We start from the raw sequence: 26,853 nt of genomic DNA, 5'->3' as shown, positions 1-26,853 counted from the left end.
ACAATTGGCTCATCTCCAAGCGGCTTTTTTTTTTTAAAGGTTAGATAGGGTCATTGGGTATAACTTATAGGTAGAGAATTAGTGGGGGTAAAACTGGTGGTTATTGCCCCAAGACGTCAACTATTTGGGATATGTCCAGCAATGGGGCAGTGCGGGTAATATTATGTCGGTACTTTATAGTTTTATGATTTGTGCGCTATAGAGTACGGTTATTGTGTCACTGTATGGCATTATTTGTACCCTAAGGAAATTACGTTATTTATATATTATATGGCGCCATTATTTGAGGTAGCATTACAAGCCATTAGTTACAATCAAAATACTTTTGGTAAACTTTTAAATTTTTTACATATTTTTAAGAAAAAGTCCACCCAAGAAAGCCAAGTGCTCAAAATCTCCAGCTAAGCAGAAAAGTATCTATGCAATGTAATTGTTCCGATATCACCTCATCAGATTTAACGAATATTGTTAGAGATGGGCAAACTGATTTGAGCCGGGTTTGACGCAAAAATTCCAAATTGTTTGGTTTTTAACAAAAGTGAACAAATGGAAAGGATTGTCTTGGACGTATTATAATGGCCACCGTGACTGGCATTGTGATAAATTATTATACTGTGAGATTTCTTCAGACCCCAAAGTATCATAGGTGGAGGACTAGGATTAACAAAAAACACATTTATACTCACTTTCCCTCACCTTTTTTGGGTGTCCTAGGGTCACCGCTGAGGATTGTGAATGGGCATGCCTTAACGGTGAAGCCGGATACATGAACTCACCGAGGGGACAGAGTGAGAGTATATGATGCCGCAAGGAAGCCAAAAAGAAGAGAGCTAAGGGTAGTATAAAAGTTTTTTTTGTTTTTTTTTGTTTGGTTTTTTTAACTTCCTCTGTGCCTCCCTATTATACTCTCAGGACCCCCAAGTATAATAATGTCACTTCTGATTCTATCTGAACTTGTTCAACCCGAAACAAATCAGTGATCCAAGCCCGCTGAACCCGAAACTAATCTTCGGAGGTTCGTCCATCTCTAGTCAGTATTAGTATTAGTACTAATGAAGAAAATTCGTGAATAGTTTGATAAAACGGATTAAAGGGGCAGTCCACTGGGCCACTGCCTAAGGTCATGTAATCCTTCTTCTGATCTATAAAATGGTAGCCACCATTTTTGACTATTCACGTGGGACAAATTCCAAAATCTTGGTATTCAGAATATTCAAAACTTGTGGGAAATTCAGAATTAATTCAATTGTGTGGAATCCATTGGCATATCTCCATTGTTGATGGCCTACCCTTTGCTGAACCTCACAACCTCCATAATGGGTGGGATCCATTATGGAGCGTTGGTCTACTACTTTGGTGTGCCAATCCAACATTGCATTGGGCTCTTGATTGAATTTAGGCCTTATTCACATGACGGCCATGGTGGCTGTCTTCAAACCAATGAGTGTGAATGGGTGTATTGACAAACCATTTTACTGATATCCTCTGTCTTTATCCATTTTCATACAAAAACAGACATGTGAATACACTATATTATGGGGATATTGTCACTCCTTAGGGAGAGACCACCATGTAGGTGTGTGGAGTCTTACAAAGCCCTTTTCGCTCCACTGTGGGGGATTATGGGAAGAATATGCAAATATGTTTCCACTGTGAAGGAGGCCAAAAACAACCAATTTTTTATATTTTATCAACGTTAGGTCCATCAAAAAAAACAGAACGGTTACGTGACTAAAACCATAATGTTCACAATTTTACAGAGGTCGGAACCTGAACGCCTGGAAGCCATATTTATTTTTCATCCCTTCACATCTACGTTTGGTCTGATCTGGAATTGTATGAAAACCGTCATCCATCAACGTAAGCTATTTACCCAAGGGCAATATAGGAACACAGAAGGAAAGAGATATGATCCGGAAATAGTTATACTAGATTAATATTAATGAATTGCCGGCTCCTAGAGAATTTATGGCCTTAATCCTTTTGTATGTTAGCTCCGCCCTCACGGGGGCCACCTCTAACTTATGTCATCGGGAATTCTTCGGTTTGTACATGAAAACAGAATAAACTGACAATGAATTATTTAGTTACTCTCCGGGGAAAGATTGCTTCTTTTTCCCAAACAGTTCATCACGAGCCTGCTTCCTTGGAAAAGAATCGGAGCGCTCCACTGTGACTAGTAATATCCTTCTATTACATGCAGATGTGGCCAGTAAGAGGAAGGTGACGGGGATAGTCATCCTGTAAAATAAACATTTGCAAGAATTTCTTGACTTATGGGGGGGAAGACGTTTGGGATGAATACCCTTTCAAGGTTATTCCAGGTTTGTAACGTGACTCTCTGCAAATATCTATCAATTTCTGTCTGAACATAGTTGGAAAAATGCCATGTCGGGAAGAACGCTCAACTTATCGAATATAACCTCATAAAGGATAAGGACTGGATAGGTTGACTAGTGAAGGGTAGCTGTTGACTTGGGTGCCAATATTTTGCTAACCATGTGGCGATGCAGTAGTGTAACATGGCAACATGCTAGATATAGGTTATGGGGTTTGGGTTTGGTGGTCTGGGTCACGTTTTTGTGGTCAATCTTACATATCGTCAATGTGTTTTTGGATACAAGCATATAGTTACATAGTAGATGAGGTTGGATGAAGACATCAGTCCATCAAGTCCAACCTATAACCCTACAATCCCTACAGTGTTGATCCAGGGGAAGGCAAAAAACCCCATGAGCATCCTAAGATGAGATTGTTAACGTCAATAGGCTGCTTGTAAGCTTTGACATTTTATTACCAAACATAAACATAGTACATACAAACCAATGAATAGTATAGGAAGACGTCAAGCACAAATGTAAAGGTTACAAGTCTTAAGATTTGTATAAGCTGAAACCACTTACATGTAGACAGAACAGTTCATCCCCAGCAAGGGATCCACTTGAAGGCTCGATGGTGTAAAGTACGGTGGCCGGGTGTAAAATTTTTGCCATTTCACAGATTATATTGATTTATATCAATGGATGGATTTTGTGTGCTGTTCCCACGTAGTGTCTCCTGATGGGTTTGTTCGTCCTTGTGGTACAGTAGGGCTCTGCTTTAGTTCTGAAGGAGGAGTAGACCTCAGTAATGGGCAAGATGGCTTCAGAAAACAGCTATAATGCAGAGGAATAGGACTCGATCCAGATATAGGACTTCTGCTATTACCTGGAACCAAGTAATGGATAGGACCTGTGGATGACAAGAAGGCCATTAATTTCAGACTATGCTCGGAGCCTTGAGAGTTTTATGAGTTATGCACAGCCATAGGCAAGGGACATTCAGCCAAGTAATGGTTCATGTACAAGTTCTAGGATGGTATACTATGTTAGGACTCATGTTAGTTTATTAGGACAAGTTAAGGTTAGTACTAGTAATGGGTGAACCTCCGAAGACTCATTTATTTTGGGTTCTGGTGGATCGAGTCCCCGATTTGTTTTGGGATGGACAAGTTCGAATAGATCAAAAAGTGAAGTTATCATACTCTGAGGTTTCTTCAGACCCCCAAGTATAATAGGTGAAGGCCCAGGGGACGTGTAAAAAATAATAACCACTTCCCTCACTTTTTTTGGGCCTCCTTACAGCATCCGGCGCTTTCTCTCTGTCTCTTTGGTGATGTCATGCGTCCCAATCACTTGAGCCCGTGTGACTGCTGTAGCCAAAATACCCTGGGTGCATAACGTCACCAGAAGAGTGCCAGACGCCACAAAAAGACCCAAAACAAGTGAGTTTGAATGTTTTTATTTTTTACACCCCCCCCCCCCCCCCGGGCCTCCACCTATTGCACTCTGCATGTCACAGTGACATTTTTGTGTGTCCCAGACGAACCCCCAATTGTGCAGTTTAATTAAAAACCAAAAAATGTTTCAAATTTGAGTCAAACCTGACTCGTGATGAAGCAGTTCACCCATCTCAAGTTAGTACCTTAGGATTGGTACACTAAATCTGGGTCGGTATATTAGGTCTGGGTTTGTTCTGATGGCTTAGGTCAGGGTTACGGTTAGTACATTAGGTCTAGGTTAGTTTGGTGCATTAGTTTAGGGTTCAGGTTGGTTTATTAGGTTAATGCATTACACCAAATTTAGGATTTATGCCTTAGGTGAAGGATAGGGTAAGCACACACAATAAATGAAAAATTATTATGATTTCTTTTAAAATTTTTAAGTTCTGAATGTGGATTTTTTTTCTATCCTGTTTTTTTTCGCACATGATTATGGGGAGGCCATCTTGCCTGAGCTTCTCCTCTGTTCTGATAACATTTAGTGATTTGCATAGTCATGGCCATAGGCAGCAATAGACTGGAACCGACTCATTGAAATCTATGGGAGAGTTTTCTGCAAGAAGGGGTGGCGATAAGCCATGACACTATGTATTAAAAGAGTTATCTTCTATCTATAGAAGCGTTATCTTCTATTGTAATAATGTCTGTGATGTAAATGAGTTAACTGCTGCAAAGAAAACCTCTAAAGAATTGGCAAGTTCAGGTGTATTATGAGGCTTAGTGGTCAGAGAGTGGAAAAAAAAATTCTTATACAAAATATACTTAACATAAGTTTTCTGACGACACATTCCCTATAAAGTAATTTTTGTTACAAAAAAACCCAGGCATATAAAAGTAAAACCGCATGGGGTTAAAATGTTGTCCGTCCCTGGGCCATATGTCGAGCTGCAAACGGACTAATATTGGATTGTTATTTGTAATTAGAATTCTATTTACCATGGGAAAAAAGAAACCGAGGACAAGTTGAATAATTTTAGAACCAGAAAGAAACGCGATTATTTCCCACCATCCCACTCCCCTCCCTTGAGTTACTAAATTAAGAGGGTTGTACTGAGGTTATCTCCCCAAACTACGGACCGGCAAATCGTGTATCGTAAGACTCAAAGCCGGCCGAAGGGGCATCGGCGCTGGCCGCGGGCACTGGTTTCGTAGCCTCTTCATCATTTATCCCTACATCGAGTTGCACTGGACAAGAAAAACATTACAGCGATGATAAAGCCGTGTATAGCGCAGGGAACTCTCATGCCTGGTGCCAAGTACATGACAGCTTTCCCATCTAGTTCCTACACAACAAACAGAAATAACTTGTATATCGACGGTACAGTATGCGGCCTGATTATAATAAGATCCTAAAAGTATGCGACTCCCACATAGTAGAGAACGGGGCGCCAAACTTTCCCAGCGAAAGGGTCAACTTTTTGTCCTGATACGAACCATCAAAGAACTTTAAAAAAAAAAGATAAAATATTTTTTACTTTAATTTTTCAATATTCTGTTTTACCAAAACGGGTATTTGGTCGGGACTTGATGTCTTGGTCAAATGGTTACAGGGGAGAGGTGTATAATCTTGCACAATATGGTCGGATGTAAAGGGGGCGGTCACAAGCATTGTACCTTCTGGTACAAAAATGTTTCTGGACACTATAAGATCCGTCGTAAATCCATTAAAAATCTCTAGGTTCCGTTTTCCACTTGGAACCCATTGAAATCAATCAGAAAAAAAAGCCTCCCATTGATCTCAATGGGTTCCGCACGGAAAATGGAACCCATTGAAGTCAATGGGAGTCTTTTTTTTCCAGCGCTGATTCTGACGCGAGTTATCGTGCCATAATCAGCGCCTAGTTCCTTCGTGTGAATGGACCCTAATGGATGATTGTGGATCAGCATCCATTATACTGACCGTTACTACTGTCCCTAAATTTTTCTGCACATGCTCAGAAAGTAGAATGGGCAGCATGAAAAAGGACACCAACTGATGTTAAGGTGTCTGGTTTTCTTTTGTTTTTCCTTTAATGGGTCTATCGGAACAGACATCCAACGATGGCGCGAACACCCCATGAGAGTGAGCGAACCTCTGAAGATTAATTCTGTCCGGTGTTCAGACAAAGCCATCTGCTGATTCGTTTCGGTCCAAACTTGTTCAGATAGAACAGGTACATTTTTATAGTTTAGGGTTTTTTTAAGACCCCAGAGTATAATAGGGGGAGGTCCAGGGTAGGTGATACAAATAAAACATTTCTACTCTCCCTCCCTCACCTCTTTTGGGCCTCCTCGTAGAGTCCAGCACACTCCTTTTGATGTCATGTCCAAAGTCAATGGATTGGGCCTTAATGGTGACATGCGCACGCCGAGGGTCATGACTAGAGATGAGCGAACACTGTTCGGATCAGCCGATCCGAACAGCACGCACCCATAGAAATGAATGGAAGCACCTGTGACACTGACTTTGCCGGCGGCCGGCGTCACGGGTGCTTCCATTCATTTTTATGGGTGCGTGCTGTTCGGATCGGCTGATCCGAACAGTGTTCGCTCATCTCTAGTCATGATGTCAAGCACAGGTAGCTCCCTACAGGTCAACACCTGGATTTCTACGAAACCTAAAGACATTGTCTGAGATTAAAGTCAAACCAGAACATCTCCCAATGGTAGACAGCTGTTTCTGGGTTATTGCCCTTCCTCAGGCCCAAGCAGTATGATGGTTCAGCTGGACGAACGGTCTTAGATGTGGGTCAGAAGGGACACTATTTCTCCTTAGGGAGACCTTTATCTGACAACTTTGTAGTGTCTTACATATCCTACACGTTCTGCTAAGAACTCTGGGAAGAGTTGATCTGCAGGGAGCTTCCTTCCAAAAGGTGGCACTAGAGCACGTCCACGTGAAAATAGACCTTTGACAGAACATTGGTTATCACTCGCGCAGTATTATTATTATTATACTATACTTCTTGTTTTTACCCTAGTTTTATAACGCTGGATTTCCAGAAATCCGTTACCCCTCTTTGAGATCTCTTGCCAATACTCTAGTGCAGGTGCCAGGGTTGGAGATGGCACTAGATGTTGCATACTGTGATATATAGAGGTGCGAGGTGACATTATTGGGTCACAAGTGTATCATTTGCCTTAAATAGCATCCTTTCTGCACAATAATAAAACGGCTCTCTTCCTCTGGGGTGCGAGCGCTGCGCGGCCCAGGTGCTCGGAGCCTATTCAAACCACAGCATTGATAGGCGGCTGATGTTTACAGTTAATACAGCATAACATGTGTTAACTGTACCAGGGGTCGTAAATAGAGCAGATGGCAGGTGACACTAGTTTTGCGCGGGCTAAATTTCTTTTTGTGTTTTTTTTTTGTACAAACTTCCTAAAATAACTACTTATTTTGCAATGACATCTGGCTCCTAGCGCTGAATATTTAATGTAAGCACAAAATACATAACTGTTCTGAAATATTGATTTAAAGGGACAGTCCCATCTTGGCTATAAGGGCTATATCCGTAGGATGGGTCATAAGTGCTGGATAGATGCCCACATCTATTATGTAAATGGGGGCGAATGAATGCAGAGGGGCTGCGCATGCGCGAGTCTCTACACTCATAAAATAACCAAGGTTGTCTGCTCAGCTACTTTTAAGAAGTCCTTCCTTAAGAAGTTTCCTCTTCACTTCCCGCCACTGTATTCGGCCGTGGGATTGCTATGAATGGACTTAATCAGCAGAGACTCCCGAGGTGAGGAATCCGCGACAAGATCAACCAGCTCGCTGATTTTTTTCCATGTCCTGCTGTGATCTCTGCCTCCCAAATCCATTGCAGATTCCTGTGTCACTCCTCACAGAAGTGTTAAAAGTCGACGGGTATGCACTAGATTCTTTTTTTTTTTTTGGACCCATATTAACTAAAAGCAAAAAGAGAAGGAGTTAAAAAAATCTATATACAACCTAAAAGAATACTAAATGCCATTGTAACCTTGCTCCTCACGCTTCATTATCCTCCTCCACTATTTCTTGGGCCCATAGGACCCACCTGCTGACCCCTACTGTTTCTTAAATGTTCAGCATGTGCACCTGCAACGTCATCCCTGGACAAACCCTGCTACCCTCAATCTATATAACACACAATATGATCCCCAAGCAAAGTATCCTAGTATTCTTCCAAGGTGATGATCTGCTACTGTATATTGTTATCTGATCTAGTCCTTGTCTTCTGTATTTGACCTCGGCCTGGTTCCTGAACATGTCCTACCTGCCATGGCTTCCCGATCATAGACTGTGCACGAACTCTGCTTGTCCTGATCTTGACCTGTACATGATCTCAGGATCTTTTGGCTTGTTTTGCTAACTCCTACAGATTGCGACTTGGTTACATAGTAAATGAGGTTGGTTGAAGACATCAGTCCATCAAGTCCAACCTATAACCCTACAGTCCTCCACAGTGTTGATTCAGGGGAAGGCAAAAAAAAAACCATGAGGTGACCCCCAGCAGTAAATTCCAGCTCCCTATAAAGGGGTTAAAGGATGAAAACCAGAAGAACCTACTGGTTGTAGCAAATTGGCAACTGGGCGTTGCCATTGCTCTAATAAGAGTATATCCCGGCACAACCCAATGTCAGTAGTCATAGTGACACAGCAGTTATGGCGGGACATGACATCCTGCCTCGTATGTTCATTCATGGCTATAATTAGAAGAACATATTTTGGTCTGGATTATATATACTGTTTTGAATGCACACATGGTATATGCTCCATTGAGCAAAGCAACCGAGGCACCCAAGGATATACTTCTTCTTTTCGGCAGGAAACAAATGTCACCGTACTACACTTCCCTTTATAGTGGAGGTTATATAATTCTGTCTGTATAGAAATTCTATTATTATTGATGACAACAATATACAATAGTCACCTAGTAGTATATTCTAGAACTTGTCCATTTTGTAGTCCTCTTTTCTTAGTATGGTTACCCCATTGATAAACTGATCATCATACTTACTAGACATCTTTGTGTAATCTGTGGGAGAGTCTGGCAGCAAGTGTTCAATATCCCTACAGCACCCCCGCAGGTGAATGTAGGCATTGCATGATGTCCTTTAAAATAATACATGTGATGCACATTTATGTCAGGTCCTCCAGACACATTCTTTGCTGTTATTATCCCCTCTGGAGGACCTACATGAGAGATCCCCTCAACTGACATCAAATACCTATTAGTGTATTCTAAGTTAACTTTTCTAAACCAGACATCCCCTTTAACCTGTTCTGCGGCCGAGAAGGACTTCAGTAGTCAAGGAAGTTTCTGATATATCTCGGTTACTAAAAATTGTAGCTCAGGCATGATCGTAGCTACAGCCACCATCTTAGTCTCATCTTCATACTTATCCGGCCAAAGTTAGAAGATACTGAAGTGGGAGCTGCTTATAGTAGAGCACAGGAGACTCAGCGGAGGACATGTTGGCACCGTACAGGTAGAGGAGAAGGATCTGTGAGCTTCCTCCTGTACCACTATGGATACCAGGGTGGGGTGACAAGGACTTTTGTCACATTATCAACCCCTCCCCCTACTCAAGTCAACATCCTTTGCACCAAATAATACTGTCCAACTTCAATCAGCGTCGGATGGTCGCCACTAGAGATGATCGAGCCTCTTAATTTATTCCCCCAATATGTTTAGCATATTTAATAAGCCTATATGTTTTATAGGTGTATTTACATTCAAAAACTGCTTGGCACATTTTGACGATTTTGACTTAGAGCAGAGAAGAGCAAACCAGATTTGACCTGAATTTTCCAACAGTTTTGGGTTCGACCCAAACCCAAAACTGTGGTGGTCCATCATCCATGAATCAGAAGTGAAATTATTATACCCTGGGGTCTCTTCAGGGTTGCTTGCTCCAGGGTCATTGCTGAGGTCACCTAGGAGGCTGAAAGAGGCCAAAAGAGGAGCCAGAGGGAGCACTGTGTGTTGCAAGGAGGGTGAGTAGAAGTGTTTGTTATTATTTACACCTCGCATGGTCCTCCACCTATTATACCCTGGGTTCTGAAGAGTCCTCACGGTATAATAACCTCCGATTCATGACAAACTTATTCGACCCAAAACAAATTTTCAGAGGTTCGCCCAATCCTAGTCTGGAGGACTTATCCTGTCCTGCTTTACATAGACGACCTATTGATTTTTATGGACAAAGTGTAATATTTAATCTCCCCTGCGGAGGTGCTGCAGAGAAACAATTAAGCATCCCACAGATCGCTGTGGGTTCCCACCAGGTTGATCATCTTTTTGTCAATGAATCTTTCTAAAAAATAGTGATTAGTCAAAGCAGAGAACCCCTTTCACGTTGTCCAGGCTGCAAAATGTGTATATACCTGTACAATCGTTCTCGAACTATCCCTCCACGGTCATTTGTAGGCAGCTCAGGTTTCCACATTGTTCACAGTGTTGTGACTGCCTATCAAAGAGCCGTAAATAGTTATAAAATACACGGTAACGTTTCGTGACAAGTTCTTTTCTGATGTTAAAAACACTACTTCAAAGTAGACAGGAAACCCACTTGAAATCTTGAGTTTTTTTGTGTTTTTTTCTTATTTCACAAAATTTATATCGTTAAAAAATGCAAAGCTGCTTGGTCAACTGACGCGGCGCTTTCTAGTCTCCTTTCTATTCGCTTTCTCTTTTCTTCTGACCTTTCGGGTGGGCACCATAAAAGGGAGACCCACAACTCATTACTTTTGAGTCGCCAGCTGTACATTTTTTTGCATTACCTGATTTCTCATGAACGTTCCGACGATACGTGAGGTTTCGCGTCCCGCTCCGAGCACTGTATGCATGAATAGAAAATTCTCAAGGACACACGGATTCTCATTCCATTGTTGAAGATTTGGGTAATAGGGCTTTTTTTTTTTTTTTTTTTAATCAGAGCTTTTTACCACTTTCCGAAAAAAAAAAGAAAAAAAGAGCCTTATTAGCATTCTCTATTCATGTAGATTTCCGTATCACAGCTGCTAGGACTGCAGTTAAGATTTAACGAAACTGAGTGGGATGCAAAATTGGTGCAGTTGCAATTCAGGGACGGAGATGAAAAGAAGAAAACGTGAAGAAAGGGCTCCAATTAAGAAAAAAAAAAAAGTGAAAAGGAGACTGCTATAGACCGAGCCGAAAACACAAACCGTGGAGGAAATGGGAGAAAAAGGGCAAATTAGGGGGGACAGAAAAATGAGAAATTAGGTTAATATACGCTATGGTGGCGCCTTAAGAAAAACATCAAAAGGAGGTTCTAAAGAGAGTGAAAAAAACCTGAAATATTAAAGGGCGTTTCAAAAAATTAAAAAAAAATGTAAATTTTCTTTGAAAAATTTTCAAATTTTTTTTTATTATTGAAAAATACTCAATACTCAAATATGTAAATTTTTTTAGAAAAAAAAAAACGGATATATTCTAAGAAAGCATCTGACCAATGAAATAATTGGTTTGTAAGATCAAGTAATTGGACTTATGTCACACTGTCAGGTTTTCAGGCTTCCCAAGTCTTTTATGTTTAGTCTGCTTGTCACCATGCTGTCCGTCACAAGGATCTAATAAACGTTATCTTATTTCATCTTCTAAGAAACATAAAAGAGTTGTAATGTGATACAAGGTCATGAAGAAGAAGCTAGAAAGAATAAATCCTATTAGTTATAAGAATTCACCAGAACCAGCATATCACCCCAGCCCTGCAGATAGATAGGTTACTGTCACCAGAACCAGCATGTCACCCCAGTCCTGCAGATAGATAGGTTACTGTCACCAGAACCAGCATGTCACCCCAGTCCTGCAGATAGATAGGTTAGTGTCACCAGAACCAGCATATCACCCCAGCCCTGCAGATAGATAGGTTACTGTCACAAGAACCAGCATGTCACCCCAGTCCTGCAGATAGATAGGTTACTGTCACCAGAACCAGCATATCACCCAGCCCTGCAGATAGATAGGTTAGTGTCACCAGAACCAGCATATCACCCCAGCCCTGCAGATAGATAGGTTACTGTCACCAGCAGGGCCGGCTCCAGGTTTTTATGGGCCCTTGGGCGACAGAGCCTCAGTGGGCCCTCTTGTAAAGGAGGTGGGGGGAGTCGAGACACTGTGCGTCGCAGATGAAGCGAGTGACGTCATGCAGGAGGGTGGCGTCACCAATGCCATACCTCCCAATCTCTTAAAGAGTAGAAAGAGGGGCAAAATGTGCGGCGCGCTCTGCGCGCCGCGGCAAATTTAGCTCCACCCACTTTTATGTTGATTCCACCCATTCTCATTCATTTATTATGTGCTCCCACACAGTATAATCCTCCTACAGTCACCCGTAAATTATATGCCCCCCTCCATCTCTCCCCCAGTTTCATATACACCCTTCCTCTGCCCCCAGTTTCATGTCCCCCCTCCATCTCTGTCCCCAGTTTCATCACGTTCTCCCCCTTCATCTGCCCACAGTTTCATGTCCCCCATCTCTGCCCCAGTGTCATGCCGTTCCCCCCCTCCATTTGCCCCTTCAGTTTCATTGGGCCCCCTCCATCTCTGTCCCCAGTTTCATGCTGTTCTCTCCCCACCCCCTTCCCCAGTGTCATGCCATTCCCCCCCCTTCATTTGCCCCCTCAGTTTCATTGGGCCCCCTCCATCTCTGTCCCCAGTTCCATGCTGTTCTCCCCCCCTCCATCTGCCCCAGTGTCATGCTGTTCCCCCCTCCCCTTCATTTGCCCCCCAGTTTCTTTGGGCCCCCCTCCATCTCTGTCCCCAGTTTCATGCCGTTCTCTCCCCACCCCCTTCATCTTCTCCAGTGTCATGCCGTTCCCCCCCCTCCATCTGCCCCAGTGTCATGCCGTTCCCCCCCTCCCCTTCATTTGCCCCCCAGTTTCATGGGCCCCCTTCATTATGTTTCACCTTAATATGTAATACAAAACAAACACATCACTCACCTTCCCTCGTTCCCCCGACGCTCCTCTCTCTCTCCCTCCAATCACATACGCGATGCAGGAGCTGTGAGATCAGCTCCTGCTTAGCTCCGGACCGGCTTGCGTGTGTAGGCGTGATGCGATGACGTCATCGCGCCTACACACGCAAGCCGGGGCCGGAGCTTTAAAGCAGGAGCTGATCTCACAGCTCCTGCATCGCGTACGTATTTCAGCTCATCGGCGGACGGACGCCGATGAGCTGAAATTGTGACAGGCAAGTGCCGGGGGGCCCCCAGAGGCTCTGTGGGCCCCGGCACTTGCCCGACTATGCCGTGCGCTGACGCCGGCCCTGGTCACCAGAACCAGCATGTCACCCCAGCCCTGCAGATAGATAGGTTAGTGTCACCAGAACCAGCATATCACCCCAGCCCTGCAGATAGATAGGTTAGTGTCACCAGAACCAGCATATCACCCCAGTCCTGCAGATAGATAGGTTACTGTCACCAGACCCAGCATATCACCCCAGCCCTGCAGATAGATAGGTTACTGTCACCAGACCCAGCATGTCACCCCAGCCCTGCAGATAGATAGGTTATGGTCACCTGAATCAAACTGTGTTTCCCCAACAGTAACCTTAATTTTTCAGGCGTGAGATTCTCTTTTTATGATTGGTCTTTGTGTATTCCACATTTGCCAAGTAACACCTGAATTTCTATCTGGGTGACCACAGTTTGAGTGCATGTAGCTATATGTATATACACGCACATACTCACTATGTATATTCTTTAGGACATACCTTCTAAATATAAATAGTCACTCAAATATTGAAGATCTGCACTAGGAATTAAAGGATTGGTCTAGTTTAGAAAACCCACTTTGATATACCCTATTAGGGATAAACTATCCAGGACCCTCATCTATTGGCCAGGTTCCCTGGAAAACCCAATATAACTATACATAACTCATAATGCCCATCGATTCCAACAGGAATTACTGTATGTAATGCTTAATTTGTCCTGTGGGGGCAGTGCAGAGAAAATGAACACTGTGATGATCACCCTGTGATCAGTCTATTGTCAGGAGACCCTTCAGTTCTGGTTTCATGATGGGACTGGTGGTCCGGTAATATAATTAACCTGTTGATGAGCTTACAATACACATTACTGTAAGTTTCCATGTGATGTAATGGGCTTAGCATCTGCAATGACTGGATAGGATCCCTGTGCTTTATTTTGTTTGCAGAGTCTTCTATTGTTCTTTTGATTCTTAGGGAAAAACATGAGGAAAATGGAAAAAAAAACCAAAAAACAACTATTCATCATAAAGATGTCCATACACGCGGACAGGCTGAACTAGACGAACCAGACCATCCCACTATCTACTGTCCCATCACATCCCACCAAGGAGCAAGTAAGTTAAAAGTCAATGCTCAATCCTTATGTTTTTGGAGGAGATTACTCCCGATTTAGAACATAAACATGTTCCACCATTCCTGAGCAATCAGTGCAGTTAGTTTTGGTGTCTGATTTCCTAACTAAACTCTCTAATGTCAAGCAGGTGGTTTCAGACAGGAGACGACAAGGGGGCGTGACTTAGAGCTCCAATCAGAGGCGGACAGTGCCAGACACCTCAGAATCCTTGCTCGACACCACCCACTAGATATTAAGGAGTCTGGTTACACATCAGGCAGCACAACTGACTGCTCAGGAATGGTGGGAGCTAGTGAAAAAATCCCAAGTGCGCCAGAATAGAGATGGCAGAGGAGGGGAAAGCTTCTAGAATAAGCTTAGTTTTGCAAGTATATAAAGATTATACAAGAATTCAACTTGTTAAACTTTTCTTGTGTAAATTTTTATTGGTAGCAACCCGTAATTCCTAATCCCCCGCCACACCCTAATAGGAACTCTAGAAAATATAAAATTATATTTGAAAACATATGAAGAAAAGTCAAAAATTTTCCTCCAAATACAAAAATAACCTACTGCATGGGTGCTCGACGCCACCCACTAGTCATTAGGGAGCCTATTTACATATCAGCCAGCACAACTGACTGCTCAGGAATGGTGGGGGCTAGAGAAAAAATTCCAAGTGCAACCGAATCAGCGCTTGAGATGGCGGAGATGATGAAAGCTTCTAGAATAAGTGTTCGTTTTGCAAATTTATAAAGTGGATACAAAAATTCAACTTTTTTACTTTTCTTGTGTAAATTTGTATTGGTAGCAACCTGTAATATGCAATCCTAATAGGCACTCTAGAAAATGTAGAATTATATTTGAAAACGAATGAAGAAAATTCAAAAATTTTCCTCCAAATCCAAAAATAACCTACTTTGGTGAGTCTTGGGTTGCAGATTTGGAGCCTTGAGAACCCTTCTTTACACCTAGACACACTTGTCTCGGTGTGTGTTCGTCAATGCGCGTAACACAAATCACTCCTTACAATATAACAACTTTCCTTTAACAGAATCTCCGCCACTTTTTTCCCCCCGTGAAGGGTCCTTCTCGGCCTTTATTTTCCCCCGTCTGACCCCTCGCCTCCATGATTGTGCCTTTCTCTCATAATGACCCTGAGATAGTTTATTGTACATTAAAATACATTGAAAAGATGGCAGCGATTCCCCTTAACCCTTTCACGCTTCCATTCTGCTTTTAAGGTCTTTCAGGCGGCAAACAGCGGCTGAATGAAATGAACAATATATCATGCTGTAGCATTCAGATTAAAGCATTCTCCGAGGTGCCGGCACGGTGCTCGCTTTATCATCTGGTGCGCTGCATCTTCTGCACATAATAGACGCAGGAATTCTAATTAAGATTCTGCCCTATGAATGAGAATGCTGCCGGTTTTCTGTATATATTTGTTTTGTGCACGCCCAATGGGCCCTTATTCTGTTAAAAAAAAAAAAAGTATCCTCTTATAGGATGTTCATTGTAAATGCCGGGGTGGTGGAAGGGTCAAGAGCGACAGATCCAAACTTTCAAGGGTAGGTTTAAAAAAAAAAAAAAAAAATCTAATAAAAAAAATTGTAAAAATATTTAAAATCCAATGATTTAGCAGAAATGTTATGTATGTTTAGTGGTAGTAAATAGCTACAGGTTTTAGAGAGTGGCCTCTTAAAGGAATGGAAATGGCCGCCATTTTGGAAGTTCGACTCAGTTTCAGAAATCTAGAATGGATAACAAAATATAGAAGGAAGGAAAGGTGGGACGGAGCAGTGGAATAACCAAGAGAGAGTAATACTGCGCGAGGGGTCTGGTACTGGTGGATTCCCTCTGTCTAATGAAAAGACATGCATGCTCGACTGTCACAGTGTGAATTATCCATCTCTCTTCTGTCTCATTTATAGCTACCAGTTTCATGTCTGTCCATCTGTATGTATCTTTCTCTTATCTACGTCATATCTCTAACTTATTTATCTTTATCTAGTAATCTACCTATCCTTATCTGTCTGTCTATTTATCCATCTGTCATTATGTATCTTCTCATATCTATAGTATGTATTTGTCTTTCTTAAGCTAACTATCTTCTGTCTATCTATTTCCTATCTATTGGTCTCAAATCTATCTATAGTATTTGTCTCATGTCTATCTATCTATCTATCTATCTATCTATCCATCCCATATCTATCGATCTATCTATCTATCTATCTATCTATCTATCTATCTATCTCCTATCTCTCTATCTCTCTATCTATCTATCTATCTATCTATCTCCTATCTATCTATCTATCCATCTATCTATAATCTATCTATCTATCTATCTATCTATCTATCTATCCATCCCATATCTATCTATCTATCTATCCTTTATCTGTTTATCTATCTATCTTTTATCTATGTATGTTTATCTATGTTTCCAGCTAATGGCAGTCTATAGGTACAGGGCCATTTCCGGCTTTGCTCGCTCCGCAGACTGTCAGCAGGTGACCAGACCCCGGACAAATGGAAAAGGTAACCCAGCGTGAATATCAAACATTAACAGGTTCTCTGTAAAACCCATCCAGAGCAGTCACATCCTGGATGTGTCCTCGGAGCGCTGGAGAGGAGGTCTGAAAGATGTAGATCTGCCTCTGCTTGTTTTAGGGTGTTGTGTTATTTGCTCAGGTGTTTCATGCCATTTCCCAAGTAGTATCCATGGGAAATGCACAACAAGCACCGAGACGTATTGAAAGAATGGTTTTCTGTATCCGCTCATGTTATCAGAGGCCAGAACAAGAGGGCTGGTGGATTATCAGGTTCTCAGGGACACGTCTGGCCAATATCTGCAACAATCACCTCTGGGGATCCTATCTGAATCCCATCCTAGATATGCAAAATTGGGACAGGTGTCCAATGACCCCACACACAAAAAGATTTTACCACTTACAATCTTAAAAAATGTTCTTCTTGCACTACATGGGAACAGCTTGGTGACCATCAGCAGTGTACGTTGCTATTGTCAGTCACAAGACACTAGCTGAACCGTCAGAACTCCATTAATATTTTCATTCATTTCATTGGGATTTTATCTTGTGTCTGTTTGTGTCCGTTTACACACAATCCATCAGAAGTCCATTTTTTTTTCCAGCAGGCAAAAAATCCTACATGCCGGACTTTTCTGTCTGTTAAAAAAAACGGAAAGCAAGTGTCCGTTATTTTTCTTTAGAAAGGCTATTCGTCTCTAACCTTTAGACGTGGTCTCCGCCGCGCTGTTCCTCAGAAATACCGTTTTTTACCGGTATGCAAATGATCGCTCAAACAGCAATGAGGGTGTCCCCACCGCTGCCAGAGAAGTGTCTCCAAGCACCACCTCCTTCTTCGTCCGCTGCGTCATGTTCAATGCCTTCTTCTGGCGCAGGCTCGTAATAGAGCAGAGCAGACTGCGCAGGCGCACAGGCAAATGGCCGCTAACAATATTGTGCAAGCGGCCATTTTCCCGTGACCTGTGCGCTTGCGCAGTCTGCTCTGCTAGAAGTTACGAGCCTGCGCCGGAAAACATTGAAGATGACGCGGCGGACGAAGAAGGAGGCAGTGCTTGGAGACACTTCTCTGGCAGCATTGGGGAAACCCCCAGTGCTGTTTGAGCGCTTCGGCCCACCCCCATTGCTGCGGGAGAACTAATTTGCATATCGGTAAAAAACGGTATTTCTAAGGAACGGCGTGGTGGAGACCACGTCTAAAGGTAAGAGACGAATAGCCTTTCTAAAGGCTATTCCGACGTCTTATCCACAAAAAAAAAAAGTTTTAATGGTAGAATCCCTTTAACATTGAAGTCTATGGGCAACAAACTTATAACAGACAGTAACTGATAGTCATCAGGGCACTGAGCAGGAAACAGATGGCTCTGTACACTGTATAATGGCCATTAAACTGCAGTAGTACTGCCCAGTCACTATACAGTGTATGTGCAGCAGTCTAGATGTAGGGAATTGGAGGATGGAAGTAGTGGCGGCAGATGACAACCAGTTAGGCCGAGCAAACTCAACCACTTTCCCCAGCTCTTCTCCTAGGCCAACATCCCCTGTCAGTGGCATAACTAGGAATGGCGGGGCTCTCTGGGGAACTTTTCCATGGGCCCCCTTCCCCCAGTTTCCTTAGGTAACCGCTTTTTTATGCGTATAGGTTTCTATTCGCGGGGGGGGGGGGGGGGGGGGAGGGGACTCCGGAGCCAGACTCCCTGAACGGAAACCCGAACACAGATGTTAATAGGGCCTAACACAGAACATACAAACATAACCCAGAGGCACAAAAGACAAACACAGTAAAAGCAGGAGCCCTCTGGGACGCTGCCTATGGAGCCAACCGCATCCAGCTCTGTGCACTGTATAGTATGGGGATCATACTTTTTGTAACTTGTCAAAAGAAAAGAAGATACCCTATATTAACTGAGATTAATTTATGACAGACAAATTTGTGACTTTTTCCATTTTTACAATACTCTCTCCACTTTTCAAAAGTGGGTGTGGATCGCCTGTTAGCTGCGGGTAGCCGTGCGCGCACCAGATTTATCAGTTGCGACTTGTTAAAAAAAAACAAACATTGCAAATATTGGGGGAATTTCCCTCTTTATGGTGGCACATAAAGTGGAGTAACAGCTCAGGAGAGAAGTGTTTGATTTAGGGCTTGTTTACACGGGGCAAGAGGGGATGCCAAATCCACCTCAGAATCCGCCCCCTCACATTAGAGGTCTATGTAGCCCGCTAGCTTCCTCTTTTCCATGAGTGGTATGTTCCGGCTTACAGAAAAAAGAACGGAGCTGCCCTTTCTTCAAGCTGATTCAGCCCCGGCATCTGCCTTGCGACAGCACCCTGCGGACTAGGCCCATTCTTTTGGGCCTACTCTGGAGCGGGAAGCCGCCACTGTTGGAAGTCGCGGCAGGCGCATTTTGGTTCTATTCTGACGCGGATTCCCACGTCAAAATCAGGACCAAAATACGCCATCCCTAGCCCTGTGTGACCTAGCCCTTATAGATGCATCAAGTGTGTCAAAGATCATGAAATGTTTGAGAAATTTTTGCAAAAATACAGCACTGTTCCTGACACCTCCCAATAAAGAAGATGATTCCTCCATCTGGATCACTATCTCCTGCCAGAGTCCAGGAGAGGTAAGTAACTTTGGTTTTTATGTTCGCTAACCTCCCATTGACCTCCGATCACTATACTCAGGGGTCTGAAGAGACCCCACTGTATTTGTCCAACAGGAGGTGGCCATCATCAGGAACAGGGATCAGCTCATGCAATCAACATGACAAGCACGGCCATGATGTGGCTACAGATAATTTTGGGCTATAATATATGCAGGTTTGCAGAAGGTCCAACAGATTCTTCAACCAACCATGAAGATGACTTTCCGTTGAGTTAAGTTTCCAATCCACATTGTTAAATATTTGGTTTCAGACACTCCTCACATAACTTATCTGGAGGGAAAAACATTTGACAAAAATGGTACCGGTCAAGGCTCCATTGCTCATTCCCTGGTGGCCTAGGGTAGAGGAGAGGTCAATGGAAAATTAAGGTTCCTCCTAGTGGTCCAGCGTTGGGGTTCCTCCTTGATAAAGTCTTAATATCATCTAAAGATGACTACATACAGGTGGTGGCCAAACTGGTCCATTCGTTCAACGTAGGAATCACGATTTTTCTCCTCTAACTTGGAGAAGAACGCGTTGCATTTCTGATCCCTCCTGTTGACAATCTACATGGGCAGCAAGTTACACGTCTAAACGCTATCAGGTTATCATTTTCCCTACAGAGCCCGAAGATTATTCAGTCTCGTCTTGAATGTCGTAAAAGGAAGTTTTGGCGTTTTATGATTATGGTATTGTTCTGTACCCCGTACAATGGACGGTTCACTAGTTCTGTAAAGCTCGAATTGAATAGTTCAATAAGTATGTAAAATCGTGTATTTAGATAAGTCTTAACACAAGAACCTGTTCAAGATGGGGCTTGTCTTCATGGCAGAGCCATTGCGTCATGGTTACAAACGAAAAAATAAGAGTTAAATATATAAATACCATGAAGGACAAACAAAAGATGACTTCAGCTGGAATTGTAGATTAGTTTCCAGAAGCCAAGATACCGCACCTGCCCATAGTCCAGCGGTGTCCAACTTTAAATGGTGTTACCACCTTAGACATTGATGTCCACTGGATACCTCATAAATGTCTGATAGCTACGGGTTCCACCTTTGCCAAAATGTTGACACGACCAATCACCTCTCCATTGATCCTTCGCCTGGATCTCTCCAGGTGGGAGGTTGGTCAGTCCGCCGATTCTGGAGAAAGGTGTGGTCAGAGATGGAATCCACATCTACGAGACCTTTACGATGTACTCTCTGCACATGCCATGAATATCCAAGGTAGGAAACATTGACATCATGCACAATTTTATGGTAGTGTTTAGGATCGGCCAACCAATTCTTATTTTAGTCTTGTTTCTTGTCTTCTCTGGTTGACCTACCTGAGTGTAATAAAATTTATGGCTAGTAGATTTCTGTTGAACACTTTCCCAGTTGAGAGTTGGCGTACTATTGGGCTGAGGGAAGCAGCACGGTCATTTCACTTACGTCGTTCTGATCATAGGTGTTGGGGGAAGTGGTTACATGGGGGCACAATCATGGCAAACAAGCTCTGGTAGACCACCAGTAGAGAGAATTGTTTGATCGCTGCCAAGCACGAGTAACTCCTGCACTTTTTTTGGCCACCATCCAAACACAGGGCTCTCTGTCTGTGGACCATTTCCAGGTGCTTTGTTTCAGGAAATTTAGCGTCACGGCGCCCATCACGTGTCCTATCATCCACCATCACAGTGATGTTATGAACAAGAAACCTGGACTGAAACCGTTTAGTCTTTAGCGACTAATCAAGGTTGTGTTTGATATCCAACGACTATCAGGTTTGAGAATGGTGAGCTCTTCAATCCTGCCCCAACTGTTGGCGTGATGATCTGGGGGAAGCCATGGACCCAAAAGAGAAACGGAGCCACCCAGCATGACACCTATATCCTCCGGAGAGATGGAAGGCTAATGTAACCAAACCTCCGATAACAATGAATGACAGGCTTTGTATCTCTGCGTAACCACCAGCTAAGGAGAGCGACATTCTCAAGGAGGAAGAGGATTGTCAGATCTTTTGATGTTCTGAAGCTTTTCAGGCCATGGCTCGGAGCACACCCACCTGGAACAAAGTGCTTCAGACATGAACACAGAAGTATGATATTGCTTTAAAGGCTTCTCCAACATCTAAAATCACAATGCGAACAGGTGGACGGGAGGTGGAATAAAACACAAGCTTTGATGTGACATCCTATTAATCTCCTCGGAGTGCTTACTGTAAGAAGACACCGCTCTAGATCACTTACATTTCCTACCATATATAGGTCTTGATATATATATTTGTTAAGCAGGAGCTCTCTAGTTGTACAGACTGCAGAGGCGGGCCAGAGTGTCCAGGGCTGGACTGAGGCTCCTGAGCCCACCCTCAACAACCCCTAAGAAATAGACCATAATACCCTTAACATGTGAGTGTCTACTGCTGGACCATTACTGTCTTAGGCTATGTTGGAGGATCCCCTGGTATTCTGCTGAGCAAGTCAAACACTGCTAGAGCCCAAGGGGGGGCCCAAGATGGCACATGCTAGGTGGGGGTCTGACTGCTGGTTATGGATTGACGCCCAGACGCTTAATGGCAATGTGTCACTGGAAAAGTACCTTATATTTCAAACCATGATAGTTTTAAGAATTTTTACAGATTTGCCAATTACCTCATTAAGATGACAGATAGCATTACAATAGAAGATAACACCTCTATAAATAACACTACTGAGTCATTACATCACTACGGATAACAGATGATGTCACAGCTTATCTCCTCCCCTGCACAGAACAAGTGCATAAAACTCTCCCATAGACCTCAATGAGTCGGCTCCAGACTATTGCTATGAGACTGCTGTAAAGCAGATCACTAAATGCTGTTAACAGAGCAGAGGAAAAGCTCAGGTAAGATGGCCGCCTACACAATCATGTACAGAAGATAGAATAAATCTACAAACTTAAAATAAAAACAATTATGAAACAAAGTCATAATTCAGAACTAGTATTAATGACTAAAACACAATCATGCATTAGTTGGAGTCCGGCTGTGTATGAACCCCTCCCTACTTTTACAGTAGGAATGGCATACCTCCCACCTTTTAAAAAAACCGAAAGAGGGACAAATTTAGCCCCGCCCATTTGTGTTGACTCCGCCCACTCATTAATTTTTCATGTGCCCGCACACTGTATAATCCTCCTACAGTCACCCGTAAATTATATGTCCCCCCTCTATCTCTCCCCCAGTTTCATATACACCCTTCATCTGCCCCCAGATTCATGTCCCCCCCATCTCTGCCCCCAGTTTCATGTCCCCCCCATCTCTGCCCCCAGATTCATGTCCTCTCCATTTCTGCCCCCAGATTCATGTCCCCTCCATCTCTGCCCCCAGATTCATGTCCCCTCCATCTCTGCCCCCAGATTCATGTCCCCTCCATCTCTGCCCCCAGATTCATGTCCCCTCCATCTCTGCCCCCAGTGTCATGCCATCCTCTCCTTTATCTGCCCCCAGTTTCACGTTCCACCTCAGTGTACACATTACACTTACCTTCTCGCTCCCCCGCCACTCTCTCCGCGTCTCTCTCTCTCACACACACAGTTGTAGGCGTGATGTGACGTAATCACATCGCGTCTACACAGCCAGTAGCCGGTGTGCAGCGGCGAAGCAAGGAGCTGACCTGTGACAGCTCCTTGCTTCAGCCGCGTATGTGTTCAACTCAGATCTGCGTCCTCTGGACACAGATCTGAGTTGAAATCGGGACATACCTCCCTCCAACCGGGACCGCGGGACATGTCACCCAAATCGTGACTGTCCCGCGGAAATCGGGACGGTTGGGAGGTATGGGAATGGTAATACCCAGCTGTCAATTAAATCCTATATTTCCAGGGAGAATAACAAAGGAACAATGCAATGAACATGCAAGATGCTGTAGGAATTGATTAGTGTATGAGGATTGCGTTTTTTGTTTAGGAGAGCTAACTAATAAACCTGACGTCATCTATTTCAGCAAAGTGTATCTTTCCTCTGTTATTCCTCCTGGAAATGTAAGACTAAATTGACATCTGGGGTTATTTCTTTTGACATAAGCATATACCACTGGCACGATCAGGTTTGATTGTACAGTATCAAACTTTGTATGGAATTGACGAGGCAAATTGTATTACCCGGTTGTCACTTTACTCATACATTTCCAGGAGGAACAGCAGAAGAGCAGTACAATGAAGACTACTCCGAAGTACATAGAATTGTTATTCTAAGGAGAATGCATGTTCTTGTTCTTCTTTGTCCCCGACCACCCGAGGGACAAAATATCCCCAGAGGCCTGGCATTGAAAGGGTTAATGCTTTACACTGTAGGAGACTATGAGAGTAAATGCTATATATTATATATATATACACACACGTTATTGCAGATTGTATACGGGGCCCCGTCCCCAGAGCAAATAATAACAACACCTGAAGTCGCCACAAAAAAGCGGTCCCAGGCTGAGAGTATAATACAGGTCACGATGTTCTGACGGTTTACTATAGAGCAGTGGAGGTGTGTATTATGGAGGTTCGGCAGCAGGTCCTTAATATATGATCAGTGAGGGTCCAACACCCGGGGCCACTGCTGATCAGCTGGTTGAAGAAGCTGCAGTGCTTGCCTCTTCCCTGCGCGAATCATGTCATGTCCATGAGTTAAGTGCTATAGCCACTGCTCAGTCCCATTCAAGTGAATTATTATTATTTATATAGCACCATTAATTCCATGGTGCTGAACATTATTATATTAATACCATGGTGCTGTACATTATTATATTAATTCCATGGTGCTTTACATTTGGGGGTTACATACAGTACACAAAATATACAGGTAGATATAATACTAACAGTGATCGGCTGGCACAGTGGGGTAGAGGGCCCTGCCCGCGAGGGCTTACAATCTATGGGGGAAGGGGGGAGAGACAGAAGGAGAGGGGGAGACTGTACAGATGGGGGTGCGGTGATAGTGTTATTGGGGGGTGTAGGCCTTCCTGAATAGCTGAGTCTTCAGCGCCTTCTTGAAGCCTGTGATTGTGGGGGTCAGTCTTATGTGTCTTGGTAAGGAGTTCCAGAGTATGGGGGATGCGGGGAGAAATCTTGGAGACGGTTGTGTGAGGAGCGGATGAGAGCAGAGCGGAGTAGGAGGTCATTGGAGGATCTGAGGTTACGTGTAGGCAGGTAGCGGGGGGTTAGGTCAGAGATATATGGAAGGGACAGGTTGTGGATGGCTTTGTATGTTAGCGTTAGTAGCTTGAACTCAATTCGCTGGGCTATAGGTAGCCAATGGAGGGACTGGCAGAGGGGAGCGGCTGATGAAGATCGGGGGGAGAGGTGAATTAAGCGAGCAGCGCAGTTTAAGGTGGACTGGAGGGGGGCGAGGGTGTTTGCTAGGAGTCCATGGAGAAGGGTGTTGCAGTAGTCTAAGCGGGAGATTATGAGGGCCTGGACGAGCATCTTGGTAGTTTCAGGGGTGAGGAAGGAGCGGATTCAATGGATGTTCTTGAGTTGGAGGCAGCAGGAGGTGTTGAGGGTTTGAACATGTGACTTGAAGGATAGGTCGGAGTCCAGGGTTACCCCAAGGCATCGGGCCTGTGAGACAGGGGTAAGTGTGGTTCCATTGACTTTGATAGATGGGTCAGGTGGAGGGGCCATACAGGATGAGGTGAAGATGATAAACTCAGTTTTCTCCATGTTGAGTTTGAGGAAGCGGGAGGAGAGGAAGGAGGCTACGACCGCTAAACAATCTGGAACTCTGGCCAGCAGGGAGGTCATGTCTGGTCCAGAGATGTATATTTGGGTGTCATCAGCATAGCAGTGGTACTGGAAACCATGAGATTCTATGAGTTGGCCCAGGCCAAGGGTGTAGATGAAGACAGGAGGGGTCCTAGGACTATTAATAGGGCTGAGGTGCAATACCAAACACAGCCACTATACAAATTACGGCGCTCTGCTTGGTACGCAATGCATTCGCCCTGCAGCTTCTCCAACAGCTGATCTGTGGGTGTTCCGGGTGTTGGACCACACCAGTCACATATTGACGACCTATCCTATGACTAGGCCATTAATAAGTAAAAGTCGCGCTTAAGTGTCCACACGGTGGAAAGTCTACAGGATGTTTAGATGGATTTCTGCCTCAAATCCTTTGCCCTTTCCGTTTTTCTGCCACGGCTTTACTTGTGGATTCCCCTCACTTGAATGCAACTAGTCAGTACAGCGTCTCGTGCTGCAGATTCCAGAATTGGCTTTGGAATCCAAGATGGAGCGAGACGCTTCTTTTTTCACCATCTTGCTCCCATCTGTATTTAATGGGAGGCAGACTGAGGGCAGAAGAGTCAAATACCTCTGTGTGAACACACCCTTACAGGACAAAGTGTCATCACTTATAAATACTACTTGACCTGGAAATATGTGATATAAAGTAACGATCAGTTTTCTATCTGGACTAAAATGGCTGATAACAGCGAGCAACAGACTGCATTCAACTACACCGCTAATGAGCACAATATAGCCTGCAGGTTTAGTGACCCTTTAGAGACGCCTCGCTTATCTGGTGATAACATGCTGTTGCTGAACTCTACTCCGACTCCAGACGTGTTGGGAATGTTCATAAAATGACTTTTATCACCGCCATGTGCTGGAATATCGCATTCCCCTATCAGGAGATAACCGGCTTTGTTTGATCCTAGACTGTGCACCTGTTATCGCGCTACAATAATGAGGTCGACTTCCGCTGACGCCCCTTGCTTACATTTACTGTCCCGCTAACATAGTTTGCATTGCAGGGTTGGACCGGGGTAAGGAATTCGACCATCGGAAGTCAACAAGGCCGTGAAACGCGGAGTCTGCAGGTACTTTCACTTTTAGAAAAAAAAATTCTGTTTCGGCCGCTAAGACCTGGGAAAAATATTTGTTTTCTGCCTCACCTTGGTTTACGGGCGATACAATTAGGGTCATCAATCACGGCGGAGAAAGCGGCTGAATGAAGATATTGTTCTAGGTCTTCACTTTCGAGGCTTGCGTTGACTATTAACCAGCGGGAGGGGGCACTTTAATTTGAGATTTGCCTTTTATGGGGTTTTGGTTAAGCATTACTTTTCCTTTTGATTTGGAATATTACAGCCAGATGTCCTTGATTTACCATCACAATTTCTGAAAACAAAAAAGTAACAGTCACCTAAGCGGCCAAATTAGATCCAGACGTTCCCCGTCTTCTCTCCCTGTTTGCTGGAGATGGCACTGGGCCATATCGGATAAGGCCGCGGTATGCACATATTTACAGAGACTTACCTTGAATAACACTTCAGGACATCATTATATATGGCCCATTATGTTGTATTAGCTACTAATTACTGAAACTTTCACTTCTTCGCATCTTCACGAGTAGCCGGAGCCATGGAAGGTCTTCATTTGTGAGACTGTCTCAAGGGTTCGAGCCCACTCTCAAAGATCCCACGGTGCAACCGGTCCAAAAATTTTCATGTTCTAATGGAACAAGACCGGCATTACATCGACTGGTTCCAGTGGACTTTATAAAGAATCGAGCC

The 26,853-nt window shown here is 43.8% G+C and overlaps 1 long non-coding RNA gene across 1 annotated transcript in view; it reads right to left on the bottom strand.

The window, feature by feature from the left end:
* Nucleotides 1–2,942: 2,942 nt before the first annotated feature.
* The window catches only part of LOC142203971 (uncharacterized), a 176,358-nt gene continuing 152,447 nt past the window's right edge, over nt 2,943–26,853 (bottom strand). Inside the window, exon 4 of the long non-coding RNA XR_012716129.1 lies at nt 2,943–3,231. This is a non-coding gene — a long non-coding RNA (uncharacterized LOC142203971). The remainder of the gene's footprint in view (nt 3,232–26,853) is intronic.

This window comes from Leptodactylus fuscus, chromosome 5 (genome assembly GCF_031893055.1).
Source record: "Leptodactylus fuscus isolate aLepFus1 chromosome 5, aLepFus1.hap2, whole genome shotgun sequence".
In the NCBI taxonomy this organism is placed as follows: Eukaryota; Metazoa; Chordata; class Amphibia; order Anura; family Leptodactylidae; genus Leptodactylus; species Leptodactylus fuscus.
This window is presented reverse-complemented; position numbering and strand designations above follow the sequence as displayed.